Source organism: Trachypithecus francoisi, unplaced genomic scaffold (assembly GCF_009764315.1).
Source record: "Trachypithecus francoisi isolate TF-2019V2 unplaced genomic scaffold, Tfra_2.0 Lachesis_group0, whole genome shotgun sequence".
NCBI lineage: Eukaryota > Metazoa > Chordata > Mammalia > Primates > Cercopithecidae > Trachypithecus > Trachypithecus francoisi.
This window is the reverse complement of record NW_022681453.1, coordinates 122,842,485-122,847,688: the sequence shown is the minus strand read 5'-3', so window position 1 is coordinate 122,847,688 and position 5,204 is coordinate 122,842,485. Positions and strand designations below refer to the sequence as shown.

At 40.0% G+C, this 5,204-nt stretch overlaps 1 pseudogene; it reads left to right on the top strand.

Annotated features, from left to right (window-relative positions):
• The first annotated feature begins 2,984 nt into the window (after nt 1–2,984).
• On the top strand, nt 2,985–4,494 carry LOC117077197 (annotated as a pseudogene).
• The last annotated feature ends 710 nt before the right edge of the window (nt 4,495–5,204 follow it).

Here is a 5,204-nt window from a genome sequence, read left to right as displayed (position 1 = left end):
AAAAAACTGGAGAAAAGAATCAAAAAGTAAAAATATTACATAATACAGTTTTGGGTTGGCTGAATTTGTTTTGTTTCAATTACAGTTTACCTAAGACTCGTTTTTTTAAAGCATTTGTTGAAGATTTTTGAAAAATATGTCATTAATTATCTTTATTGCTTTATTAGTTAGATCCCTATTGAGGCATGAAATAAAGTGAGTGAGGCAAAAAGATTTTAAATTTTTTTATTAAGATGTTTATTTGTGTTTGAATACCTATAATTATTATACTATACATGTAAAAGATTTAATTTATACAATTTACACTGAAATTTTGTTCTTTTCATTATTATTATTCAAAGCCAGCTAATTGAATTATGTTGACCATCAAATATTTAACACAGAAAATGATACAGGTTCATTGAAGATTTTTGTTTCTTTCTGGGTGATAGCAGTTTAACATCTTAGGAATAAAATGCATAAGCCAATTCTTGATACAGCTTTAAAAGTAAAAGTGATTTTTAGAATATAGCTAAGTTTAATTAGGCCTCTGAATTTCTAGAGTCAGAAAAGTTTGAACCCTCTGTTGATAACCATCTTAAAGCTGGTCAAAATTTGCTACATAATTACTTGGCAAAATTCCAGTACATACATTTTTGAAAAGTGTAATACCGACTTTTATTTCTCCTATCCTGGGTGTTAATAGAACTTGTAGTATTTGAGAAATGTGTTATATTTCTGTCAGTCAGGCCCGTCCTGTGTCCTATCTTATTTAAACTTGACTAAGGAAAGTAAATATGGCCATTCTGTTTCCAATTTCCAAAATATTTCTACTGAGCATCAGAGTTATGCAGTTTTCTCCTCAATCTTACTACATAGTTCCATTTCCATCATCCAAATTATTTCATTCCTGTACTAACAGCCATGGCAGAAACCCAGTAATGGAAATAAAAGAGGTGGCTGCATCCAAATTATAATCTTAAACACTAAAGTTGTGTTTACATCAATTCTCTTTACAGTGAATTTTATGGAGGGTGGATTCAGTCTGAGGCAGGTCTGCTGTTAGATTTGTCCAGTGTCACTTGCTTATCTCCCATATAGAAGCAGTTCACAAAGCCTTGAGTAAATTCAGAATAAAAGTAGCCTATTACCTCAAACCGGAAAATGATTTTTTAAGTACTTTGCTATCTGCTGATAAAGGAATTCTAAGACTTTTAAGTCTTACATTATTTATGTACTACACAGCCCATGAAGAAAATGATCTGCCATAGCCTTAAGGATGAGATAATAAATTCTTCAGCTTTAAGGTAACAAAATAAAAAGGCCGTGATCTTTAGCTAATAATCTCTTGTAAGAAAGGTCAATAACTGCCAGAGATAAAGAAAGGCAAGTTTTAAGTCTATTACTGTATAAAATCTAACTTTGAAAAGGTTTTGTTTTATTTTGTGTTTTGTTTTATTTTGTATTTTGTCAAGTAGAAAATGGATCTGAAATTATTGCATCAATAAAGCATTTAGTCATGCATTACTTAGTGATCAAACATTAGAATTAATATACTAAACCATAGATTTTACTCAAATATTTGAAAGCATAGTCCTTGAATGCCCAAGTCATTTTGTTTTTTATTACCTACCAGTTAACCATTGGTTACAGAAATTTCAACCCACGTATAATATTTAAATAATGTAGTAAATGAAATCGAACATTGAAAAATAATAATAACTAGAAATAAAAAACTGTTGGCAATAAGAAGACAAAAAGGAAAGAACCTTGAAAATTGTCTAAAACCACCTCATTTCTCAGAAAAGTAATGATAGAACAGAACATTATTAGATAACGATTTAAGAGTTTATGAACTAGTATTAAGAAGAAAACACACTCAAATTGTATTTCTTCCACATCAGTAGAAACTTTTCGTTTCCTTCCTTCCTCCTTCCTTCCTTTTTCCTTCCCTCCCTTCCTTCCTTCCTTCCCTCCTTCCTTCCTTCCTTCCTTCCTTCCTTCCTTCCTTCCTTCTTCCTTCCTTCCTTCCTTCCTTCTTTTTTTGAGATGGAGTTTCACTCTTGTCACCCAGGCTGGAGTGCAATGGCGCTATCTCGGCTCACTGTAACCTATGCTTCCCGCGTTCAAGCGATTCTCCTGCCTCAGCCTCCCAAGTAGCTGGGATTACAGGCGTGTGCCATCATGCCTAGCTAATTTTTTGTATTTTTAGTAGAGACGGGGTTTCACCATGTTGGTCAGGCTGGTCTCAAACCCCTGAGCTCAGTTTATCCACCTGCCTTGGCCTCCCAAAGGAAACTTTTTATTTCTAAATCAATTGGTATAAATATCACAATATATATGTATGTATGTGTGTGTGTATGTATGTGTGTGTGTGTGTGTATACACATATGAGTCTACATTGTTGGTTTCAAACATTTAAAGCTACTTTGCATTTACTGAAGATTTAAAAGAAAATGTTTTTAATTTAAGTACACACACACACATACACACACACACACAAACAACTTTATATGGTCATTTGAATGTAAAGCCTTGCCACTCTAGCACCTTTGTAGGCTAGAAAAAAGAGAGAAAGTTAACCACAGGAGACATAAGAATAAGGGACATTTTTTTCTAGAAGAAGCATCAACATTATTAGTCAGACTCGTATGTTTTCTTTCGTAGCCCGTGTTAATATTCTATTTGCAGTCACACCAGCTGATTTGGCTTGTAATGTCAGTCAAAATGACACAAACAGTCTTCTAGTGATAAATAAAAAGGGACATATTTAAGTCCTTACATAAATTTTAAGATTCACCTACTATACATGAAGTTATAAGGTAACCCCAAGACTTAAAGGTGTTATCAACAGAAACATTTAAGATAAGACAATATACAAATACTTAAAAGACACAGAGGACATAGAAGAGGACCGCGGAGACGGCGTCCGCCCCGTGAGCGCAGAGCCTCGCCCTCACTGCTCCGCCACAGATCCACACCCGCCGCCAGCTCACCATGATGATATCGCTGAGCTTGTAGTCAATAAGGGCTCCGGCATGTGCAAGGCCAGCTTCACGGGTGACGATGCCCCTGGGGCCGTCTTCCCATCCATTGTGGGGCGTCTCAGGCACCAGGGCGTGATAGTGGGCACGGGTCAGAAGGACTCATAGTGGGCGAGGAGGCCCAGAGCAAGAGGGGCATCCTGACCCTGAACTGGGACGACATGGAAGATCGGGCATGACACCTACAACGAGCTGCCTGTGGCTCCCGAGGAGCACCCCGTGCTGCTGATCGAGCCCCTCCCTGAACCCCAAGGCCAACCACGAGAAGATGACCTACATCACGTTTGAGACCTTCGGCACCCCAGCCATGTACGTGGCCATCCAGGCCGTGCTGTCCCTGTAGGCCTCTGGCCGTACCACTGGCATGGTGAGGGACTCTGGCGAAGGGTCACCCACTCTGTGCCCATCTCCGAGGGGTATGCCCTCCCCCACGCCATCCTGCATCTGGACCTGGCTGGCCATGACCTAACTCACTACCACACGAACATCCTCACCCAGCACCTACAGCTTCGCCACCATGACCAAGCAGGAAATCGCGTGTGACATCAAGGAGAAGCTGTGCTAGGTCGCCCTGGACTTGGATCAGGAGATGGCCGTGGTGGCTTCCAGCTCCTCCCTGGAGAAGAGTCATGAGGTGCCCTACAGCCAGGTCATCACCATCCGCAACCAACAGTTCTGCTGCCCCAAGGCGCTCTTCCATCCTTCCTTCCTGGGCATGAAATCCTGTGGCATCCACGAAACTCCCTTCAACTCCATCATGAAGTGTGACGTGGACATTCACGAAGACCTGTATGCGAACACAGTGCTGTCTGGCAGCACCACCCATGTACCCTAGCATCATGGACAAGATGTAGGAGATCACGGCGCTGGCGCCCCACACCATGAAGATCAAGATCATTGCTCCTCCCAGCGCAAGTACTCCCTGTGGATAGGCAGCCCCATCCTGGCCTCCTCTCCACCTTCCAGCAGATGTGGATTAGCAAGCAGGAGTGTGATGAGGCTGGCCCCTCCATTTTCCACCGCAAATGCTTCTAGGCAGACTGTAACTTAGTTGCATTACACCCTTTCTTGACAAAACCTAACTTGCACAGAAAACAAAGTGAGATTGGCATGGCTCTATATGTTTTTTGGTTTTGTTTTGTTTGTTTGTTTTGGCTTAACTCAGGAACGAAGGTGACAGTCGGTTGGAGCGAGCACCCTCCAAAGTTCTACAATGTGGTCTAGGACTTTGATTGTACATTATTCTTTTTTTAATAGTCATTCCAAATAGCGTGAGATGCATTGTTATGGGAAGTCCCTCGCCCACCTAAACGCCACCCCACTTTTCTCTAAGGAAAATGTCCTGGTGCTCTCCTGAGTCCACACAGGGAAGGTGATAGCATTGCTTTCATGTAAATAATGTAATGCAAAATTGTTTTAATCTTCACGTTAATACTTTTTTAGTTTGTTTTATTTTGAATGATCAGCCTTCGTGCCCACCCCCCCCACCCCCCACTTTTTGTCCCCCTATGTGAGATATATGAAGGCTTTTGGTCTCCCTGGGAGTGGGTGGAGGTAGCTAGGGCTTACTTGGATGCTGACTTGAGACCAGTTGAATAAAAGTGCACATCTTAAAAAAAAAAAAAAAAAAAAAAAAAGACATAGAGGAACAAATACTACCGTGCATGCAAAATGGGATTTTGAGTAGAGATGAACAATAAATTCAGCAGGTTAATGTATTTCTGGTTTGTATAAGCAAGCAGTAGTGTTTGTTCTGACATTGAATTTAAGTGAGAACTTATTGAATGAGTCTATGTTTTAAAATTATTCAGAAACATAGCATATAGTTTTGCTGAGATGTTTTTGCAAAGACAGAAATATTCTCAACATGATAGGTTGCATGTCTACCTGAAACTCTACTCCATAGCATATTCGGGTCCTCACAAACCATCAGAATTGACATGAGTATCATGCATATTAAGTTTGCAATAAATTGTATTTAAAGGGAGTAAAAAACAAAAAAGGCTATAGTAATCAAGTCAGTGACCACAGAATTGTATATTTGCCAGGCATGAAAACACAGTAGTGAAGGAATTCACTAAGCCACTCTTTCAGGGGACTGGGTTTTTATGTGGTAGAAAGAAGAAATTTGTTGTGTTATGAGAATGCTCCTTGCATAGGAAGGAATGGTCCCACAAGTCA